Here is a 24235-nt window from a genome sequence, read left to right as displayed (position 1 = left end):
GAGGAGCGAGGGGGAGGGAGGTCCAGAGAGCGAGGGAGAAGTGAGAGGGGGGTCGGGGAGGTGGCATGGCCCTCGTGGAGGCGTCCAGGCCCTCGATGGCGAGCAGGAGCTGGCGAGGCGCGTGCCAGCGCGCCGCGGCCACGCGCTCATCCTCCTGGCAAGGAGTAAGACAACAGGGGAGGGGGGCAGGTGGGCCGGGCCGGCTTTGCCCGGATGGGCTGCTACAGTGGTGGGCTGGCTAGGTGAACTGCAGGTAAGTGCTCTGCCTTTCCTATTTTCTGTTTGTTTTCTGTTTTCTATTTTTCTGCAACTGTGTGGCTTTATAAAAAATGCTAAAGCACTTTGAAAAATGCTAGAATAATTTGTGGACACTCTCGAGATTATTCTAGTGGCCCACATTTAATTTCAGCATTATCTGAGCATTTAATTTAGTTATGGTATTTAAATGCCCAAAGTCAAATACAATATGAATTAGTTCAAAAATCCAGGAATGACCTAGAAATATGTGCATCATTTTTGGCAGAGGTTTTCACCTTTATCAAAAATAATGAACTTTTCTAAAGGGCATTCTGGGTCATTGAGAAAATATTTTATTTGGACCTAGTTTGATTTGATCTGGCACTAGGGTTTGATCAATCCTCATTTCAAGTTTATTTAAATTGAAAACATGATGACATGAGAAACAAGCAAAGGCAACAGGGGCTGAGCTAGGGCTGTGACAGCATCGGTCTCTCGTATAATGCCATACTCGGGTACCCGGCTCTTGCTCAGTTCATGGCGGCGACTCACCCGGCCTACAACCTCGTGAAGATGCCAGGGAGCAAGGGCGTCCTCACCATCAAGGGGGACACTAAGGTGGTAGTGATGGCACTCAGGCTCGCCTTCAAGGCCGCAGCAGCAAGGATACCACGCCAGGCAAGAAGAAGCAGTTGTTCACCCAAGACAAGGCGGAGACCAAGCAAGTGCCGGTCGACGAGGACGCGTCTTCAGGAGCCACCTTTACCATAGGAACCAGCCTTGACCTAGGACAAGAAGAAGCTTTCGTGAGGTTTTTGCGCGCAAACAAGGAGATATTCGCGTGGGAGCCCAATCAGCTGGTAGGGGTGCCGAGAGAGGTGATCCAGCATCATTTAAGGGTGTGCCCCAACATGCGCCCTGTGAAGCAGTGGGCAAGACGGCAGTCCACTGAGAAGCAGGCATTCATCATCCAAGAGACGCGCAAGCTGGAGGCAGCAGGTACCATCCGTGAGGTTCGATACCCCGAATGGCTGGCGAACCCTGTCGTGGTACCGAAGAAAGGTGGGAAGGAGTGGATGTGCGTTGACTTCACCAACCTTAACAAAGATTGCCCCCAAGATCCGTTCCCCCTTCCGTGCATCGATCAAATCGTTGACTCCACCGCAGAGTGCGACTTTCTATGTTTCTTGGATGCGTTCTCGGGATACCATCAAATCAAGATGGCGGTGGAGGATGTGGAGAAGACGGCCTTCCTGACACCGTGTGGGGTGTACTGCTACACCTGCATGCCCTTCGGCCTACGCAACGCGGGTGCAACCTTTCAGCGGCTGATGCACATCGCTTTGGTGCGAGAGCTCGGCAGGAACACAGAGGCCTACGTTGATGACATAGTGGTCAAATCTCGCGAGGCAAAGACGTTGATTCAAGACATGGAGGAGACCTTTGAGAGCTTGCGCCGGGTGAACTTGAGGCTTAACCTAGAGAAGTGCGTGTTTGGCGTTCCCTCCGGTAAGCTACTATGGTTCCTCGTATCACACAGAGGGATCGAGGCGAACCCGGAGAAGATCAAGGCCATCGAAGACATGAGCCCACCCCAGACCCTCGAGGAGATGCAAAAGCTGGCAGGACGGGTGACTGCGTTAGGGCGTTTCATCTCCAAGCTAGGTGAGCGTGCCTTGCACTTCTTTAAGATCATGAAGAAAAAGGGCCCCTTTGAGTGGACCCCGGAGGCCGACCGGGCCTTCCAAGACCTCAAGAAATACCCCACCAGCCCCCGGCGATGGTGGCACCACGGCCTCTCGAGCCACTGGTTCTTTACCTTGCCGCCACCGCGTACTCCGCCAGCGCAGTGCTGGTGGCGGTTCGGGAGGAACGCCAAGACAAGGGTGCACCCCACCAAGCCAGGGCTGATACAGCACAGGGTGAGTAAGGCGCGGCAAAGTCGTTAGCACCGGAAGACCAACCTCGGTAGGGCAACATCGTGGGAGCTCCCGAGGGCGGTCAGATCTCAAGAGACCCTCCACCTCACGATATGCCACAACCTCTGCAGGACCCGAACCCTAACAGTGTGCCAACCCTCGTCGAGCACCCGGTGTACTTCATCAGCACCGTACTGTGGGACGCGAGGGCACGCTACCCAATGCCGCAAAAGCTGCTTCTCTCTTGGTGGCCTCACGCAAGCTGCAACACTACTTTAAGGGCCACCCCATCAAGGTCGTCTCATCTTACTCATTGGAGAGGGTACTCAGGACCCCAAACTCGGCTGGAAGGGTTGCTGAATGGAACATCGAGCTGCAAGCGTTCCAGCTGGAGTTCAGCACTACCAGGGTCATCAAGGGAGCCGCGCTTGCTGATTTTGTGGCAGAATGGACCGAAGCCCCGACACTTGAAAGGAGAAGACCGGTCTACCTCCCCAGGAAGTGAGGCACCAAATGGCTGGGTCATGTATTTCGATGGCGCCTTCGCACACTAGGGCGCGGGGGTTGGAGCAGTGCTCTTCTCGCCCACTCAGGACAAGCTTTACTACGCCGTGCAACTCTGCTTCCAGCACAGCGAGAAGGTCTCCAATAATATCGCAGAATATGAAGGCCTCATAGCCGGCCTAAAGGCCGTGGCGTCTTTGGGGGTGAGGCGACTTACTGTCAAGGGCGACTCGCAGCTCCTCGTCAACTTCACCAACAAAGTGTACGAGCCCAAGGACGAGCACATGCAGGCCTACCTAGCGGAGGTGCGCAAGATGGAAAAGCAGATCTCGGGCCTGGAGCTGTAGCATGTATCACGGGTGTCGGTGTACAAAAAGAGGGGTACACTTTTTGTTCCACTATAACTATGCACGGGCAGTCTGAGCCGCGGGCACCACCACACCAAGCACGGCAAGGGAGGTAAGCCAGGGTAAGACCGAAGCTCAAGAGAACCAGAACGACGCCAAGGGAAAGACCACAAAGAGCAAAGGGGGCGAAGCAGACTCTTGCCGGGGGACGGTCCTAGCAACCCCGGCAAGGCTCTTGCTGCGGCAACTCGCCCCACGCCTACGGAGGAAATCACCCTTGAGTCCACTGCCCCCATGGGGCAAGGATACGGGAGACATCCCCGTGGTGGCATGCAGATCTTTGTGAAGACATTCAAGATTAGATACACGCTAAGAAGATGACGGCCCTTGGCGGGATCCCAGCCAAGGAAGACCACAAGGCCCCCGGCAAGCGCCTTGCCGGGGATGACAGCAAGCACCTCTGCAAGACCCTTGTTGGGGTCCCGGCAAGACCCTTTTTGAGGACATCTCCACAGGGCCACCATCAGGCCCACGCCAACTAAACTTCCACCGTCGTGCGCATGCAGCTGCCGACCCAACCAGCTGGGCAGGCACCTCCGTGGCGGCATGCAGATCTTCATGAAGACCCACCGCTGCGCCACCTCAGCTACCTGCCTACCTACATGGCGTCGCAGGCATCGCTGGCCAGGGCGCGTGTCAACACAAGAAGGAGCGGCGACGGACGAGACATGTCTCTCCCCCGCCCCCGATGAAGCAAGGACACCTAAGCAAGACGCATTAAATGTGCCTTGTCATGTAATGCGAGGGATAACCTCGCATCACTGTACCCTTTCCACCTCCTCTGTGCCACTATGGCAACCCCTTTTCCTATAAAAGGAGGCCCGAGGCGACCAGGAGAAGGATTCGGCTTTTTGGAGCTCCTCACGCCCCATAGCTAGCTCAAGAACACAAATATACAATCCACCAAAGCAGGAGTAGGGTTTTACGCATCCTCTCGGCCAGAACCTGGATAAACGAACCGTGTGCTATCTGTTTGATCAGCTCTTTTCACGACCCCGCGCCCCGCTAACCGTAGTAGGGATTCTTGTGATCCCATAGGTGTCGTTCCCACCAACATCTTTGGCGCACCAAGTAGGGGGCGCAGTTGTGAGAATCGGCTCTAGAAGTTAGTCCAGCGCCTCTTCATCATCATGGCGCCCAAGAAGAAGACGACGGTGGCGGTTGGCCAGTCGGAGGCCGGACAGCCCGTCCCGGTGCGGGCGAGCAGCGGACCGGTCGCAGGAATGACCTGCGGCGCTGCTCGTGAACACCAACACCGTCCCAGCAGCCGGAGTTTGGGAGGCGCGATGTTTGTGCGCCCGGTAATGGGCCACACGTCACCAAATCGAAAGGCGGAGCCAGGCCCTCCATGGGTGGGGCGGGGCCTTCCAAGGTCATCGCCGCCCCGCCCGAAGGCGACGCAAGGGCCTCCCAGACTCCCACGCCCGCGCCAACAATGCGCTCCTCTCAGGCAGCGCGCGACGAACGGCGTAATCACACTGAAGATCCCGGGCGTCAACGCGGGAAGAGCCCCGAACGCCACTCCCGGGATGTAGAAGACCTGCCCGCTCGCCGAGGCGCTGGTGAAAGCGGCGTGCCACCGCGGGGTCGGGATAGAGCTCCTTCTGGCATGGTGAGAAGTCGAAGCGCGTCGCGATCCGTGCAGGTTTCGCTGCTGCCGACGCCAGTAGAGTCCCTGGCGCGCGCGCAGTTGCTCCTCGACTTTCCCCCCACTACGGGGAAACTCGACGAATGGAGAGCCACTATCCGAAGCCTTGTTGCAGTAGCCAACAAAGACGAACCGAGTCCGGTGGAGCCCCCGGGTCGATGTTCCGATGGAGTCCCACGCACCAGTGGCAGGAAAGCTAGCGGCGCCGCGACCACAGTGCATTCGCCTCCTCCTCGCCTAGTACCACGGACGCCAGCCCGTCGCGACGTTACAGGCGACGAAATCTCCATAGTATCGTCTGACCCGCGAACCCACTGTGACCAGCACCAAGTTCTTTAGGAACGAGCCCATGAAGACGCTCAAACCACTATCGAGCGCCGGCGCGGAGCGCGCCACCAGTCAGATAGGCGAGCAGGGCCTGCTGCGAACCGCCCCGCACCGGAGAGCCCTGGAGGCCTTCCTTACGAGGTAGGCTGTCCGGCTTTTACCCGTGAGCTGCGGCAGTTCCAGTGGCCCACTCACCGCACCTTCAAAACTGACGTTGGCGAAAAGTACAGCAGCAAGACCCACCCGTCCGAGTTCCACAGCATCTACACCATCACGATGCAGGCTGCCGGAGCCCACGACGATAAGGTGCTTGTGAATTACTTTCCATTGGCTCTTAAACCCAACGCCATGTCATGGTTGATGCACTTGCCGGTAGACTCTATTTCCTCCTGGTCGGATTTGTGCCATGAGTTTGTGGGCGCCTTTACTGGAGGCCACCAAGCCCATGGCCAGGCAAGCGACCTGCACGTCATTCCCCACAAGGGAGGCGAGAGTCTTCGCAAGTATATAGAGAGGTTCAGCCGGATATAGTACAATATCCCTGATGTTCACCCTGCCGCCATCATCAGCGCGTTCCGTCAGAACGTGCGTAACCGTAAGATGCGCGAAGAGCTGGCAATGAACAAGGTGAAGGATGTGGCAGAACTCTATGTTCTTGCTGACAGATGTGCCCGAGCTGAAGAGGGAAGGAAGTACCCCGGCGAAGATGCCGGCGTGGAAACCAACTCCTCAGATGAGGATACTGCTGCCCCGGTGAAGAAAGGCCGGCGCCGCAACAGGAAGCGCAAAGCTAAAGTCGTGCTTGCCGTCGAGGGATCTGATGACACCGGCTCCACCAAGAAAACCAAGGCAGATGACCCCGGCAAGGAGATGGCCGGATGTGTCGCTTGCCGGGCCTTGGCGGCTGCCGGGAAGCCAGGAAACTCTGACAAGCAATACTGCAAGATCCATCGCACCAAAGGCCATGATCTCCAGAACTGTCGACAGGTTGAACTCCTTGCTGAGAAGCAGAGGGCTGAATATGAGTGGTGGGACAAGGAGAAGGGCTAGGACAGCAAGAAGCGTGACGGCCAGGCAGGCCGTCGTGGCAAGGATAAACAGCAGGAGAGGCCCGCCCGGGACCGTGACAGAAAGCCAGAAGATGACGATCACGAAGAGGACGACAAGTCCGGCGACCAAGAGTTTCAGAAAGCTACAGAGGCCATGTGCATCGATGGCGGCGCCTCGCTGCATACCTCTCACCGCCGGCTTAAATAGTGGGCGCGTGAGATTACAGCGGCAGAGCCGTCGTTTGATGCCCAAAGGCCGCTGAAGTGGTCCAGCACACCTATCATTTTTGACACTGAGGATCACCCTGATCGCACAACTGCGGTCGGGTGTTTGCCATTGTTGGTTTCACCAACAATACGCAACCTTAAGGTGACAAAGATGCTGGTCGATGGCGGGGCCGGTCTGAACTTAATCTCGCCTGCCGTGATCAAGAAACTGTAGATTCCTGATGAAGACCTCGAAGAGACGAGCACATTTCAGGGGGTCAACCCGGCAAGAAGCCAACCAAAGGGAAAGGTCACGTTGCCCGTGACTTTTGGGAGTGATCTGAACTACAGGACAGAAAGGGTTGTGTTTGACGTTGCCAAGATCCCCTTGCCTTACAACGGGATCCTTGGCCGCCCAGCGCTGGCCAAGTTAATGGCGGCGTCATACTACGCCTACAACACCCTGAAGATGTCGGGGCCTGTGACGATCATCACCATCCCCTCCGATAAGAAAGATGCGCTGATTTGCGCTGACCAACTCTAACAACAAGCAGTTGCAGTAGCCGCCTCTGCTAAGGCGCCTGCTCCTGCCGCTGGAGCCCCGGAAAGGCAAAAGAAGAAGACCGGTGATACCTCAGGCACTCACTCCGGCAAGCGCACCTCTTCGGAGTGTAGCGCTCCCATCGAGGACGTGCCAGAGAGCTCCACCGGCAGAAACAAGAAGTCCAGGGCCACACCACCAGGAACCAAGAAGGTTTCTGTCAAGGAGGATGGCACGGGAGGAGCTTTTACTATAAGCTCCACCCTTGAAGACAAATAGGAAGACACGCTCGTCACCTTCCTACGGGCGAATATCGATGTGTTTGCATGGCAAGCATCCGACATCCCCGGCATTCCCAGGGAGGTGATTGAGCACCACCTTGCTGTCTGTCCTCATGCGCGGCCCATCAAGCAGAAGGTCAGAAAGCAAGCTTTGGAACGACAAGAGTTCATCACAGAGGATATCCGGAAATTGGAAGCAGCGGGTTTGGTAAGAGGGGTGCTCCATCCAACGTGGTTGGCCAATCCGGTGGTAGTGCGCAAGGCAAATGGGAAGTGGAGGCTGTGTATTTATTACACAGATATCAATAAGGCTTTTCCCAAAGACCCCTTCCCATTGCCGCGCATCGACTAGATTGTTGACTCCATGGCTGGGTGTGACCTGTTGTCATTCCGCGATGCCTACTCTGGCTATCACCAGATCTTCATGACAAGAGAAGACGAAGAGAAAACGGCGTTCATCACCCCATGTGGTACGTATTGTTTCATGCGGATGCCTTTCGGGTTGAAGAGTGCTGGTTCAACGTTTGCAAGGGCGGTCCAGATTGGTTTTGAACCCCAGCTCCATAGAAATATGGAAGCTTATATGGATGATATAGTGGTCAAAACCAAGAACAGGGCAACCCTCATACCAGATTTACAAGAAACATTTGCAAACCTACGCTCATGCTGAACCCTGACAAGTGCGTCTTCGGCGTCCTGTCCGGCAAGCTTCTCGGGTTCTTTGTGTCCCAGCGTGGGATAGAGGCCAATCCGGACAAGATCAAAGCGATAGAGCAGATTGAAGCACCCAAGCGAGTCAAGGATGTGCACCGGCTTGCTGGTTGTGTTGCCGCCCTGAGCAGGTTCATTTCCAAGTCCGCCGAGCGCGCCCTTCCCTTTTTCAAGATTTTGAAAAAGGCGGGCCCAATGGAGTGGACGCCAGAAGCCAAAGCAGCATTGCAAGATTTGAAGAGGTATGTCTCCTCCGCACCAATACTAGTTGCACCTAGTCCACAAGAACCATTGCTACTATACCTAGCGGCAACGAACTGGGTGGTCAGCGCTGCACTAGTGGCATAGAGAGAAATTGATGACGGGGCAATAGCAACGACGGAGCCCGATGCCACCGATGCAGAGACGACACAGCCAGTTGGAGTGCCGCCGAAGAGGAAAATGATGCAGCACCCAATCTACTTTGTTAGTTCCCTCCTGCAGGGGGCTAGATCAAGGTACTCCGGTGTGCAGAAACTGCTCTTCGGCCTTCTTATGGCCTCGAGGAAGCTGCGTCACTACTTCTAGGCGCACGAAATCACTGTCGTAACTCGCCTCCCTCTGCAACGGATATTGCACAATCTAGACGCAATGGGAAGGATCATAGAGTGGGCACTGGAACTGTCCAGCTTTGGCCTCAAGTTTGAGAGTCCCTCGACGATTCAAAGCCGAGACCTGGCGGAGTTCAGTGCAGAATGGACCGCGACGCCTAACAAAGAAGCCCAGGAGACTGCTCTCCTCGGCAAGGAGGCAAGTTGCGACTGGATCATGTACTTTGATGGAGCTTTCTCCATACAGGGCGCCGGGGCTGGCGTACTGCTTGTCGCGCCCACCGGAGAGCACCTCAAGTACGTGATCCAGATGCACTTCCCCAGGAAGGTGTCAACAAACAATACGGTTGAGTACGAAGGACTGCTTGCCGGTCTTAGGATCGCGGCAGACCTCGGGATCAAGAAACTCGTCGTCAGAGGCGACTCGCAACTTGTCGTCAAGCAAGTCAACAAGGATTACCAAAGCCCATTGATGAAGTCCTACGTCGATGAAGTGAGAAAGCTGGAAGACCGTTTTGACGGTATACATGCAGAATACGTTCCCCGAGCGGAGAACGACATCGCCGATTACCTGTCAAAGCGTGCTCCCCTCAAGCTACCTGTGGAACTAGGTACCTTTGTGCTTCAGCTAACTCAGCCATCCGTTGGTCCGTCAACAGAGCAAAACAAGAGGAGGAAATCAGGGCCCGGCAAGTACTTCCCCGCCGAGCTCCCCGGAGCCGCCGGCAAGGGTGTTGTCGGGGACACTGAGCCCGCCACAGGACGGCTAGCTCCAGCGGAGCGTCAAGCTCTTGCCTTCGAGACAGCCGCTCCTATAGAGAAGGAAATGCCTTTAGTCCTTGCCGTCGAGCCCCAGGCTCCAGCGTGGGCACACTATACTGTCCGGTTCCTCCACACTGGGGAACTTCCTGAGGAGCGGGAAGAAGCGGAAGAAGTAGCCCGTCGATCTGCTATGTACCAGTTCGTCGATGAGTCCTGTACAGAAAGAGACCGAACGGCGTGAAATTGAAGTGTATCCCTCGGGAGCAAGGACTGGGGCTGTTGGCAGAGATACATGGAGGCATATGTGGATCCCACATAGGATCAAGAGCCCTTGCCGGCAAGGCATTTCGGCAAGGCTTCTTCTGGCCCACCGCCCTCCAGGATGCTACGACACTAGTCACTAGGTGTGAAGCGTGTCAGTTCCATTCAAAGAAGCTTCATCAGCCAGCTCAAGCCCTTCAAACCATTCCTCTCTCCTGGCCTTTCTCGGTCTAGGGGCTCGACATACTGGGTCCCTTCCCCCACGCTGTCGGGGGCTTTGAGTACTTTTATGTTGCAATCGACAAGTTCACAAAGTGGCCAGAGGTGGAGGCAGTGAGGAAGGTCACAGCTCAGTCAGCCATCAAATTCTTCAAGGGACTAGTGTGCCGTTTTGGTGTACCCAACAGGGTCATCACCGACAACGGCACACAGTTTACAAGCCACACCTTCATGCAATATACCCAAGACCTCGGCAGCAAAGTATGTTTCGCTTCCGTTGCTCACCCGCGAAGCAATGGTCAAGGTGAGAGGGAAAATGCTGAAGTACTGCGGGGCTTAAGGACAAAGACCTTTGACAGACTGCACAAGAGTGGAAGGTGCTGGATTGATGAGTTGCCGACGGTTCTTTGGTCGATCCGAACGACGCCAAATCGAGCCACCGGCCCCACACCCTTTGCCCTAGTATACGGGGCAGAAGCAGTTCTCCCCACTGAACTCATATACGGGTCACCTCGAGTGCTCCCTTATGATGAGCTTGAGAAAGAGCAACTGCGGCAAGATGACGCAACGCTCCTTGAGGAAGATCGTCTTCGGGTGGCTGTGAGAGCAGCGCGCTTCCAGCAAGCCTTGCGCCGCTATCATAGCCGCAAGGTTCATGCCCGAAGCCTTGAGGAAGGCGACCTTGTCCTTCGGCGCGTTCAATCAGCCAAGAATTCCAACAAGTTGACGCCAAAGTGGGAAGGCCCTTATCAGGTAATACGAGTCACCAGACCTGGCGCAGTCCGCCTAGAGACCGAAGATGTCGTTCCGGTGAGTAACTCCTGGAACATTGAGCATCGTCGGAAGTTTTACCCGTGAGGCGCGGCTTGCCGGGCCCCCCGGCAAGCCACCTTTTGTACAAGCCTTGCCGATGATGCATGTATCCCTTTGTACAAAGCCAGGCACAGACCCTGAGCATAAATAAAGGAAGCGCTGGCGCCCTAAGTTATAGCATGCATGCTAGGTCGAGTCTCGTCCTCGGTTAGGGTTGATATTGCTTAGCGGTGACTAACCCCTAGCTTAGAGGTCGAGTGTGCGTCTCTTTGCCTTTATTTTGTCTTCTTTGGTTCGCAGGACACACAGATATCCTTGCTGAACCACTTGGAAAAAAGAAGGAGGAGTAGACCAGCATCTAGGCCCCGGGAAGCCAGTATCGACGGGGGCTGCAAGAGGAAAGATTCACCCATGGTGAACCAGGGTTGCCGGGGACTGCAGCTTCATATAAGTTCTTCATCCCTTGTCATGCATTCCCTTATGGACTAAGGAAGGTGAAACCTTGTTTTTCCCTAAGCTACCGTGCTCCCCTAACTCTAGGCCCTAGGGCTCGTTCCTGGGGCCAAGTTTCGTCGTAGTCGTGGCAGCGAAAGGATGAAACAAGGAGCCTGAACCCGGCTCATCCCTGCCTCCGCCAAAAGCGTGAGAAAGGTCGAGCGAAGTGGGAAGATGGCAAGGCCTGTTGCCGGGCGATGAAATGTTTATCTTGGAGATATCAAGGATTTACTCCTTGTCATGGGTTCCACCCACAAACAAATGACCCGGCAAGCATCCCTTTTTCATTAAAAACATTCCACTCAGGTACAGTCCATAGGGAATGAAAAACATGAATGATGGGATTACAAGTTTTAAATTCAACAAAGGCCCGAAGGGTTACAAACTAAAAAGAGATAAGGTGCCCATAATCCCTTTCTTATCCCTCTCCTCAGGAGGCAGGTCAAGGAGGCGAAAAGGACAAAAGGAGCGCCTAGGCGACCTACGGGTGGTAGAAGACACCAAGGGAACATCTCGGTGGCCGTCCGAAGGCTGGATGGTGTTGGCGGCGCCGGAAGCAGAGCTCGATGACGAGGCGGCAGGGCGTCAGCACGCGTCAAAGGCATCGGTGCCCGCGTACTCCGATTTGACGGCCTTGCCGCCCGCCCTCTTCCTCTTCCGCGGCCTCCCAACGCCAGCCGCCCAAGGAGACGGCCCTGAGAAGTTCAAGGAGCTGGCGACACGGATGATGGGGTCGCCGGTGCCGCACGGAGCGGCACCCGACACCTAGTCGGACCCGTCATTCTGCCGCCTACCGCCCTCGTCGTCGCTGCCGCTGTCCTACTCATCACTCCCGCCCGAGGAGGAGTCTTCACTATCAGAAGAGCTCTCCACGCAGCACCTTGCACGGGTCCCAAAGAGCCTGAAACCTTGACGGAGAGAAGGCCACCCTCCATCCGCTTAAAATGGAGAGTGAGCCCCTCCGTCAAGCGGTTGATATGAGCAAACGTCTTCCATCCCCGACGAAGATACATCACGTGAGGGGCGGGGAAGTCGACGCGGACCCGCGTGCCACTGATCCCGCAGCCCCTCATGTGCAGCCGCAACGACTCCGGCGGATCCAGCTCCATCTCCCGCGCAAATGGAGTTGGGAGACGAAGGCAACGGCGCGGTGGCCGGCGCAGCCTGACAAAGAACTCACAAGGGTCATCCCCAACGTGGCCCTCCATTGGAGGAAGAGCTGCTGGCGGAGGCGAGGCCGGCACGCCGCCCCGTCCTCCTCTCCCCCGAGTGCCCCGCCCTCTCCCACGGCCACGCCCCTTCCCCCCATCCCCTTGCTGCTGGCTCCGCCACCGCAGGCGCAGGAGAAGGAGGGACGCGTTGTCGAGCAGTGACCCTCGCCGCCACCGTTGAAGGACCGGGATTCCCTCTCTCCATGACGAATGGAAGGGAGGAGCGGAAGCTGAAGGAAGCAGAAGATGAGAGAATGCGGGACGCCATCCCCCCTCCCGTTCTTTATAAAGGAGCGGGGTTGGAGCTCGGCCGCCCCGCTCGACCAATCAAGACGCAGAAAGCACAGGGAACCGGGGCTGACCCGCAGCCCCAGCCACCGACGGCCCGGTTTCCCGCCTCCACCGTTTGCCGCCCCAGGCGCATGGGATACACGTAGTGGACGTGCAGAGCCGAGGGGACGGGTGAGATGACCTCTCCCACCCCGTGATCGTGGGGAGTGGACGCCTTGAATACCGCGCCTCAGCCCCATTCAGTAAATGGGCCGCGCCTCCACGCCTCCCTCCGTTTATGGGGAAGGCGCGAACCGTCCCTTTACTACAACGTGACGCATGCGTGCAGAGCTCAACCCCACGCATGCAGCCCACATCACGCCCACCTCCCGATGCCGCGCCACGCGCGGGAGTCGTGGGAAGCATAGCGCGCGAAAAAACTTACCACAGTAAAAACCGCCCTGCCTGCCTGCGCACCGTTTTTGGGCCTAGCCGAACAACGCGTTGCGCTTATGTGTGGCCCAGGCCCGGGGGCTCCTGTCGGTGTACAAAAAGAGGGGTATACTTTTTGTACCCCTATAACTGTGCACAGGCAGTCTGAGCCGGTGGCACCACCACATGAAGCACGGCAAGGGAGGTGAACCAGGGTAAGACCGAAGCTCAAGAGAACCAGAACGACGCCAAGGCCGAGACCACAAAGAGCAAAGGGGGTGAAGCAGACTTCCCCGGCAAGATCCTTGCCGGGGGACGGTCCTAGCAACCCCGGCAAGGCTCTTGCCGCGGCAACTCGCCCCACGCCTACGGAGGAAATCACCCTTGAGTCCACTGCCCCCATGGGGCAAGGATTCCGGAGACATCCCCGTGGTGGCATGCAGATCTTTGTGAAGACATTCATGATCAGATACACGCTAAGAAGATGACGGCCCTTGGCGGGATCCCAGCCAAGGAAGACCACAAGGCCCTGGCAAGCGCCTTGTCGGGGATGACAGCAAGCGCCTCTACAAGACCCTTGCCGGGGCCCCGGCAAGACCCTTGCCGAGGACATCTGCACAGGGCCACCATCAGGCCCACGCCAACTAAACTTCCACTGCCGTGGGCATGCAGCTGGCGACCCAACCAGCTGGGCAGGCACTTGCGTGGCGGCATGCAGATCTTCGTGAAGACCCACCACTGCGCCACCTCAGCTGCCTGCCTACCTACATGGCGTCGCAGGCATCGCTGGCCAGGGCGCGTGTCGACACAAGAAGGAGCGGCGACGGACAAGATAGGTCTCGCCCCCGCCTATCGGAGTAATGGGCCACGGGTAGTCTAACCTAAGTCCCATAACCTTTCAAGACATCGGGGCAGGTTGTGCCGCTCAAGACTCCGGGACGAAGAGCCGCCTCCTGAGGAATCGACGGCAGGGCGGCTGACTGCCTGCTCACGGCCGAATCCCAGGGACGACTTCCAGAGAAGCCGGCTTTGGGGAGTCGGCCGACGACTCCAACAAATCCTGACCTCATCGAAGGGGACGGGGCAGGGGCGTGGCTATAGTGAAGCCCACTCCCCGCCCCTGACCAAGGGCAGGCATGGCCACAGCACGCCGTACTCAGGAAGATCTCCGTGTGGCATGGCACTGTTGCCCGGCCGGCCCTGACATCAGCACCACAGTACCGAGTCATGTGCCCACGACGGCTTGTATGTACGGCCGGGAAGCAGCGGGGCCCACCAGCTAGCGAGACCTCGGGAGACGGCGGGAGAACCGCCAGTCGGACCTGACGGGAGTTGGCCTGGGGGAGTCGGCCGAGCCCTCCTCCGGGGCCCACGCGCCATTAATCAAGATGAGATGGGGAGTGGCCACAGTGATCGCCCGCCAGGCGGCAGGGCTGTTGCCACGACCCCATGACCAAGCCTGCGTCATCAGAAGCACGCCTACAGTAATCAGCAGCCGGCAAGACCCGCCCGCGGCGGACGCGGCCTATCGGCTCCGTACCAGACCAGTCGGCGGGGCCCACCAGTCAGCGGGCCCCAGCAGTCGGCGGAGAAGTCGGAGGTCGGAGGCACTGACGGCTGGGGCCGCGCCCAGTCTAATTACCTTTGTACCCCTGGGGGGTAGGCCTATATAAACGCCCAGGGCACACATGCAAAGGGTTGGAACCCAGTAGCTCTAGACCATACTAGATAGAAGGAGAGAGCTAGCCTTGCCCTCTCCTACCTCTAAGAAACAGCTCAAGGAGCGATCATGTAAGCACTTGGCCATAGTGATCATGCGGGGACCCCGTAGAGCAGCAGTAGGGGTGTTATCTCCTCGGAGAGCCCTGAAACTGGGTAAGATTCGCCGGTGTGCATGTCTTCGCCTCATCCCGTTTCCAGGCACCGACGACATCCTACTCGCCCCCACCATGATAAGCCAACGGTTGGCATATGTCGCACCAAACCCCCGACATTTGGCGCCCACCGTGGGGCCAGGTGCACCGCTGTCCGAAGATCTATTCTGGACGGGAACCCTTTTCCTCCCTGGCGAGCACAGCCAGCCAGGCACGCCAAACGGAGCTTGCATCGACGCGCTGCGCGGCGTTGAGTTCGCCTGCGCAGTCAGCTCCTTGGCCGAGCTTGTCGGCGAGGTCCGCCTCTCCGACGAACCTACGTCCGACGCAGGCACGGGCGGCCCCAAGAACCTCCTCGCGGGCCTCCTCGATTAACTCCACGTTTCCTGCGGGCCTGCCGTAGACTTGGAGTCCGTAGGCTCCACCGACCCGATGTTGGTCGACTCTGACACCGCGTCGCTCGACGCGTTCCCCACCAACGTGGTGCTCTATGACAAACCTCTCCCCCACGTAGAGAGTGACAGAAGCACCTTCACTGAGGTGCTAGTCATCAGTCATGACGAGTTCCCCGGCGGAGGAGCGCCCGACTCACTCGGCGCGGTGCTGCAAGACCTAACTGCACCCATTCTGGAAGGCGCTGATGGAGAGACGTTAGAAGCGCGCCGCCTTTAGCTCGTTGAAGGTGCGAAGAAGCTGGCTAGCATGAGACGCTTGTCAGAAGCTTACCAGCGGGAGATGGATCGCGCCGGTGGCGGCTCGCCGGCCCCGGCAGGGCCCAGCCGCCTTGGTGTGGTCCAGCAGCACGGCGTAGCCATCGCCAGCCTGTTTGGGGCTAGCCGCCCCGTGTACGCTACACCAGCGGAGAACATCCGAGCCACCGAGGCAGCGACAGATGAGCTAGACAATTTTGAGGGCGAAGAACGCCGCCTCATGATGGAGCGAGTCTAGCGGCTCCTCGACACGGCCGCTGCGCAGAACGAGGCCGACTGCCGCACGGAGGCGCCGCAGCGGCCAAACGACGATCCGCACCGAGATCAAGGCGCGACGTCTCGGACACCAACTGGCGGCGCCCGAGGAAGAAGGGATAAGGAGCCGGCTGTCAGCCACAGTCGGACTCGCATTACCATAAAGCGCGACCGAGATGGCTGCCCGAGAGCAGTGGAACGACGGGACGACTGTCCGCCTCCCCCTCCCCGTAAGGAGAGGCGAGTCTCCCCGCCTCCTGTTGACCATCTGACTCTCGGTGACCGCCTTGGCCGCCAAGAGGGAGTTGGAGAGAAAGACGCCCGCCACCGGATCGACCGACTTCACCGGTCCCTGGCGCTGGAAGAGGAAGACGAGCTGGGTCCGCCTTGTTTCGGGCCCTGCATTCGGGACGAGCCCTTTCCCAGAGGGTTCACGCTCCCAAAAGACACGCCCAAGTATACCGGCTCCGTGAAGCCGGAAGACTGGCTAGTCGACTACTCCATGGCTGTCAGCATAGCAAACGGCAACAAGCGTGTCGCCGTAAAGTACGTTCCGCTCATGCTCCAGGGCACGGCCCGGACATGGCTGAACAACCTAAAGCCCCGCAACATCAAGAGCTGGGTCGACTTCACCGAAGCATTCCTCCGCAACTTCACCAGCACGTACAAGCGTCCTCCCAAGCCTCGTCAGCTCTCCTTGTGCGTGCAAGGTCTTGACGAGTCGACCCGCGACTACCTCATGCGTTGGGCTGAGCTCCGGAACTCCTGCGAGGGCATGCATGAGGTGCAGGCCATCGAGTACTTCACAGCCGGGTGCTGAGAAGGCACCCTCCTCAAGCACAAGCTCCTCTGCGATGAGCCAGAAACCCTCGACGAGCTGCTGATCATAGCGGACAAGTACGCCACGGCCGACTCCTCCATGAAGGCGGAAATTGAAATTAGCATGACCGGCAAAGTGGCTCCTCAAGCTCCAAGAACTCCGGCGGCAGACGCCGGCCGACGAAAACAGCAGGGCCACAACAAGCGCAAGGCGCCGCAACCGGCTTCCGGCAGCCGGCAGGTCGCGACCGTTGAAGCCCAACAGCCAGAAGAGCAGCCTCCGCCCAAGTGAAAGAAAGGATCGCCAAGGAATCGAATCACACCACCCGGAAGTGCCACTGGCTCACAAGGATCGCCAAGGGAGACGACCTCCTGCCACCCCCGCCTCCGCCCCAGCAGCCGGCAGTCAGGCCAGTCGGCGCAGTACAAGACAAATACCCTGAAGAGCATGGAGCCTATGTGGTGTTCACCAGTGTGGCTGATGATCGACGCAGCAGGCGGCTGCAATGACTAGAGGTGAACGCAGTAGCCTCAGAGACGCCAGAGTTCATGCACTGGTCTGAGAAGCCCATCAGCTGGAGCAGGGCTGACCAACCAGAAGTGATGCCGAGTCCGGGCTCATACTCCTTGGTCCTGGATGCCACCTTTGCCACGGACAAACGGGACGCGCGTTTCTTGTGAGTTCTGATAGATGGGGCAGCAGCATCAATATCCTGTACAAGGACACCATGGAGAAGTTAGGAATCAAGCAAAGACAGCTTCAGAACAGCCGGACTGTGTTCCACGGCATTGTTCCTAGGGTTTCCTGCTCACCAATCCGCAAGATCCTGATTGACGTCCTCTTTGGGGACAAAGATCACTTCCGAAGAGAGCCTGTTTGGTTTGAGGTGGTGGACCTTGAGAGCACATACCATGCGCTGCTTGGCCGACCCGCCTTGGCCAAGTTCATGGCGGTCCCCCACTACGCCTACCTCAAGATGAAGATGCCCAGTTCCAGGGGAATTCTGACTGTGGTCGTCGGTTGGAGTCGGATCCGCCGTCTTTGGGAGGATCCAGCACAAAAATGGAGTCTGATTCTGGTGAAGGCTTGACAGACGGCTTGAGGAGGCGTTGAAGGGCGACGCCAGAGGGTATTGCTTGGCGGGTAGAGCCGATTCATGCCAAGGCGTCTGCTTGGTCGTTGTAGTTTCTTGGCACATGGAGGAATTCGCACCCTTCGAAATACCCGCTGAGTTGCTGCTCGAGGAAACGGTAGCTCACCATGTTTGTGTCTTTCGCGTCCCAGTCGTCAGATGACTGCTGGACCACTAAGTCCAAGTCGCCATAACACCAGATCCGGCGGATGCCAAGTTCTTTGGCAAGCCGGAGCCCGTGAATGAGCGCCTCGTACTCGGCAACGTTGTTGGAGGCGGCAAAATGGATTTGCAGTGCATATTTGAGCTTTTTGCCTTTAGGAGAGGTGACGACGACGCCGGCTCCCAAGCCGGTGCGCATCTTGGAGCCATCGAAGTCCATCCGCCAATGGGTGGAGTCAGGTGCTGGAGGCAGGTACTGGGTCTCGGCCCAATCGACGAGGAAGTCGTCCAGTGCTTGTGATTTGATAGCGGTGCGGGGCTGGTAGTAGATGGTGTAAGGAGCCAGCTCTATGGCCCACTTGGCCACTCGACCAGAGGCATCTCGACTATCGATGATCTCGGCAAGTGGAGCCGTGCAGACCACTGTGATTGGATGCTCTTGAAAGTAAGGCTTCAATTTCTTGGCAGCAAAGTGCACGCCATAGCTGGAGTCGGATATGCCGTCTTCGGGAGGACTTACTCCGGCTCTCCGCCAATCGGCGGTCCGCTTGCCAGCTCTTCAACGTTACGTTTGAAGGCAGTGACGCGGAGGTTGTGGTAATCCTGCGACAAGCATTTCAGACAAAGTTAGTACCCAGAAGTTCATCAATTGGAGTTCCGAGCCGCCTGCTCGGCAGCCGACCCGAAACTCGAGGATTACACCTAGTGGGTGCGCTGGCGTGCCCCCATAAAGAGGAACAAGAAAACAAAGACCAAAGGAAAAAAAACATACCCGGACGGCTGCCCGCGATGCTAGGAACGCCTTGGTGCAACTCTGGAAAGCGTCGCCCTCAGCACGGAGCTTCGCCTGGACGTCCAGGAGCGCCCGGTTCAGCGGCCCTATGCCGCCTCCTTGCACCCACCCAATAGGTGCAGCGCTCGTCGCTTCGGCATCTGGGGCCACCGAGCTGACGGTGCCGGCTTACAGGGGGCGGGGTGCCGAAGTCGCCTTCTCCAGATGACGGCGCGGTGGCGAGCTAACTTGGAGGAGTAGCCTCGCCACGGCCTCGTCTTCGGTCGGCGGCACTGGAGGGTCCGTTGACTGCTCGCCTTGCACGCCTTTAAACGGCGGCTGGGGCGGCGGCGGAACTTCGCGTCCGGAGTAGAGGGGTCGTCGCCTTCCCTCTCCTCGACGGGGTTCTCCCTGCCGGCTTCTCCAGTCGGCCTCGTGAACTCTGGAGGCAGCGGCACAGAGTTCAACTGGGTGACAAGCACTGCCGACTGGCGGCGTGCGGCTTCCTCAGCCCGCTGCTTCGCCGCGGCGGCGGCTTCGGCCTCCGCTAGTTTCTTCTTAGCGAAGGCCTCCGCCCTGTCGGCCTCTGCCTTCTCCAGGCGGAGGGCCTCTTCTTCATTGTGCCTGTCCCGCCCATTCTGCTCCGTCGCCTCCTGGAGGTCACCAGCGGGGTCAATCCGCCGAGTGGTGGCAGACGTCTCCGCTGACCCCATGACGGAGGCGGCGGTGACCCGCTCAAGAGAGAGGGGAGCCCTGAAGCAAGAGGGGAAAGTAGAGACTCAGACAAATCACGAAGAAAGAATAAAACATTGAAAACAGAATACTTACGCGGAGACCAACGGCGGCTTCTTCACTTCCTTACGGAAGCGGATGGCCTTCGCGGCTGCCTCGTCGCGCCGGGTCGCCGCAGCCGAGCCCTTGGGCTTCTTCGGCCGGCTGCCGAACAAGGTCGGCACGTCCCTGCGCTTCTTCCCGCCGCCTGGAGCGCTCGGCGTGGCAGAAGAGCCCGCGCCAGGCTGGCTAGCCCCTTGCCGATGGCGAGGGGCGACTTCTCCCTCGGCGTTGTCTTCAGGCCAGTCGGCGAACGTAGCCGAGGGCCTGAAGTCGCCTGCTGTCCCTCCTCCTCCCTCGGCGTCGTCTTCCAGAGCCGCCGCCCCCAGATCGGGGTCATCGACGTCGCTCTCCGCCCGGTCGGTGGCGAACTCACGGGCCGGCCCCGAGGTGCCGGCTGGTGGGTGAAGCAGGGGATTCTAACCAAAGCCGACTGGTTAGAACAAAACCCGGCAAGAAGAAGACAATCTAAAGAAAGAAAAGAAAGGCGACTCACCATGGGCGGGAGGTTGGCGCGGGAGTACGGATCCTTGCCGAATCGCCAGTCCTCTAGGAGCCTGCTGTCTGAAAGGTAGTTCACCATGAGGGCCACCTCTTCGTGAGGCATGTCCTTGGTGCACATCCGACTCGAGTCGCAGCGCCCGCTCATCTGGCATATCATGTGAGGGCGGCCTTGGAGTGGAAGAACTCGGCGTGACACGAAGGCGGCCAGCAGGTCCGGACCAGTCAGACCCTCCGATTGCGTTAGCACTCGGAGTCGCGTGATGGCGCCGCCTTCCGCAGGCGTCAGCGACTTGGCCCGGTATGACCAATTGGGCAGTCTCCCAGCCGGTGGGCCGGCTTCGAAAGCCGGCAGATTGACCCAATAGCCCCTCGTGGCGATGTTCCTGACGTAGAAGTAGGACCTCTCCCACATCTTCACCGACTTTATCAGCGAGATGAAGGGGAAGGGGTTGTTGGCTCCTGACCTTCGCACGGCGATGAAGGCGCCGCATTGAGCCGGCACGCCCGCGGCCTGGGTGCCGATCTTGGAGAAGAAGAACTCCCCCCAGAGCTCGAGGGTGTGGAGGACTCTGAGGAAGCCTTCGCACAAGGCCACGAAGGTGGACAGCAGCACCACGGTGTTGGGGGTGAGGTGGTGCGGCTGGAGTCCGTAGAACTCCATGAAAGACTGGAAAAAGCTGCTCGCCGGCAGCCCCAGCCTGCGCAGGCAGTGCGAGCGGAAGATGACCCTCTCGGCCTCCTGCGGGGAGGGGGAAATCTCCCCCTCCGGCGCAAGACACACCTGCACGCGATCCTCGCCGGGAAGCCGATGGGTCCGGTGGAGAAACGCGATGTGGTCTTCATGGACTTCGGAACCGTCCCAGGTGCCGGAGCACACTGGGGGAGGTGCGGCAGCGGAGGAGGAACTCATCGCGAGCTGTCGCCGCGGTGTTCGCCGGAGCTTGGGCGTGCGGCGGAGCGAAGAAGAGAAGAGGAGAGCGAGGAAGAAGAGAACGAGGGGTAGTGGGAAGGAGGGGTGCGCGTGCCTCCCTCTTCCCCCTACTTATAGCCCTGTGGGCCGTGAAGCCGAGGGGGCGGACGTGGGGATTTACTACGCCCACAACCCCACGACCCCCACGATCCCCGTAAAGTTATTGCTCAGTAACTCCCCAGGAATCCAAACCGTCCACCAGGGCCGCAGCGGATCCGCTCGGGCGCCAAGGTGCGGTAGTGGAGGGCCCCGCCTATGGGCCTGTCACATCGCACATGTAGGCTGGCAGGACGGCCTAGCCACGTGCCCTCGCGTGACAGGTCAAGAACGGGCGGCGGCCTGGAGGCTTAGCTAGCATGCCACCGAAATCCCGCCGTGACGTTTGAAATGTCGAGCAAGTCGGAATTGAGTGAAGTCCGAGTTGAGCAAGTCTGACTCCTCCTAGACGGCCCAGCAGAAGTCGATCAAGACCATGTGTCGAGCACCCGGAGAGAGAAACTGCTGAGGCTTCTCGGCCGATCGTCCGCGGCACCTCATCAGCTTCGGGGACTACTGTCGGAGTAATGGGCCACGAGTAGGCCAACCTGAGTCCCATAACCTTTCAAGACATCGGGGCAGGCTGCGCCCCTCAAGACTCCGGGACAAAGAGCCGCCTCCTGAGGAATCGACGGCAGGGCGGCCGACTGCCCGCTCACGGCCGAGTCCCAGGGACGACTTCCAGAGAAGCTGGCTTTGGGGAGTCGGCCGGCGACTCCAACAAATCCCGACCTCATCGAAGGGGACGGGGCAGGGGCGTGGCTACAGTGAAGCCACTCCCCGCCCCTAACCAAGGGCAGGCATGGCCACATCACGCCTTACTCAGGAAGATCTCCGTGCGGCGTGCCACTGTTGCCCGGCCGGCCCTGACATTAGCACCACAGTACCGAGTCCTATGCCCACGACGGCTTGTCTGTATGGCCTGGAAGCAGCGGGGCCCACCAGCCAGCGAGACCTTGGGAGACGGCGGGAGAACTGCCAGTCGGACCCGACGGGAGTCGGCCCGGGGGAGTCGGCCCGGGGGAGTCGGCCGAGCCCTCCTCCGGGGCCCACACGACATTAATCAAGATGAGATGGGGAGTGGCCACAGTGATCGCCCGCCAGGCGGCAGGGCTGTTGCCACGAGCCCATGACCAAGCCTGCGTCATCAGAAGCACGGCTACAGTAATCAGTAGCTGGCAAGACCCGCCCGCGGCGGACGCGGCCTGTTGGCTCCGTACCAGACCAGTTGGCGGGGCCCACCAGTCGGCGAAGAAGTCGGAGGTCAGAGGCACTGACGGCTGGGCCCGCGCCCGGTCTAATTACCATTGTACCCCTGGGGGGTAGGCCTATATAAACCCCCCAGGGCACCCACGCAAAGGGTTGGAACCCAGTAGCTCTAGACCATACCAGATAGAAGGAGAGAGCTAGCCTTGCCCTCTCCTACATCTAAGAAACAACTCAAGGAGCGATCGTGTAAGCACTTGGCCATAGTGATCATGCGAAGACCCCGCAGAGCAGCAGTAGGGGTGTTATCTCCTCAGAGAGCCCTGAAGCTGGGTAAGATTCGCCAGCCTGCATGTCTTCGCCTCATCACGTTTCCAGGCACCGGCGACGTCCTACTCGCCCCCACCATGATAAGCCATCCATTGGCATATGTCGCACCAAACCCCCGACACCGCCCCCGATGAAGCAAGGACACCTAAGCAAGACGCATTAAATGCGCCTTGTCATGTAATGTGAGGGATAACCTCGCATCCCTGTACCCTTTCCACCTCCTGTGTGCCACTGTGGCAACCCCTTTTCCAATAAAAGGAGGCCCGAGGTGACCAGGAGAAGGATTCGGCTTTTTGGAGCTCCTCACGCCCCATAGCTAGCTCAAGAACACAAATATACAATCCACCAAAGCAGGAGTAGGGTTTTACGCATCCTCACGGCCCGAACTGGGATAAACGAACCGTGTGCTATCTGTTTGATCCGCTCTTTTCACGACCCCGCACCCCGCTAACCGTAGTAGGGATTCTTATGATCCCATAGGTGTCGTTCCCACCGACAGCGGGGCACCAACTAGGAAGCCGACAACATCGCCAAGAGAGCATCCAAGCGGCAACCGCAAGAGCCCGGTGTCTTCGAAGAACGGCTCTTCAAGCCATCAGCTACGCCACCTCTTTCAAGCATGACTCAGACTCGGGAGGAGCTCCCACAACCCCCGGCCACGGGAGCCACAGCCTGCGGCCCAACCATAGGAGCTCGCCTGCTCCTGGCGCTCGTGCCCCAGGAGGAATGCTGGACCAAGGAATTCAAGGAGTACCTGGTGCATGGGACATTGCCAGAGAAGGAAGAAGACGTGGAGCGCGTAGCCCGACAGGCCACGACATACTGCATTCAAGACGGTGAGTTATACAGGAAGCGACCGAACGAGGTCACGCTGCGCTGCATCTCCAGCGATCAAGGAAGGGAGTTGCTGATCGACATACACGGCGGTGATTGCGGGCACCACTCGTCGTCACAGACCCTTGTTGGCAAGGTGTTCCGCAGTGGGTTCTATTGGCCTACAACACTCAACGATGCGGCCGAGATGGTGAAGCCTTGTGAAGCTTGTCAATTCCACGCCAAGTAGATCCATCAGCCTGCACAGGGCCTCCAAACCATTCCTCTCACGTGGCCGTTCGTGGTCTGGGGGCTTGACATCTTAGGCCCGTTCCCACGAGCGCCAGGGGGTTACCGCTATCTCTACGTCGCCATCGAGAAGTTCACCAAGTGGGCGGAAGTGGAAGCCGTCCGTACCATTCCAGCCGGCTCTGCTGTCAAGTTCATCAAGGGCCTCGTAAGCTGATTCGGGGTTCCCAACCGCATCATCATAGATAACGGCTCGCAGTTTACTAGTAACCTCTTCAAAACCTACTATGCTAACCTTGGAACGCAGATCTGCTACGCTTCAGTGGCCCACCCCAGGAGCAATGGTCAGGCCGAACGCGCAAATGCTAAGGTCCTGAGGGGCCTCAAAACCAGGACCTTCAAGAAGAAGCTGGAGACCTGCGGCAGGGGCTGGCATGACGAACTCCAGTCTGTGTTGTGGTTCATTCGTACCACTTCCACCAAGCCGACGGGCGAGACTCCATTCTTCCTCGTCTATGGAGCTGAGGCAGACCTTCCTCACAAGGTCAAGAATCACACCGTGTGGGTCCTGGTGTTCGACGAAGCGCAGCAGGATGCCATGCGGGGGATGGATCTCATGCTGGGGGAGGAGCGCCGTCGCGAAGCCGCGTTGAGGGCGGCAATGTACCAACAAGCACGGCAGCGGTA

This window comes from Triticum dicoccoides, chromosome 2A (assembly GCF_002162155.2).
Source record: "Triticum dicoccoides isolate Atlit2015 ecotype Zavitan chromosome 2A, WEW_v2.0, whole genome shotgun sequence".
NCBI lineage: Eukaryota > Viridiplantae > Streptophyta > Magnoliopsida > Poales > Poaceae > Triticum > Triticum dicoccoides.
The sequence above is the reverse complement of the archived record's forward strand: the minus strand, read 5'-3'. Positions refer to the sequence as shown.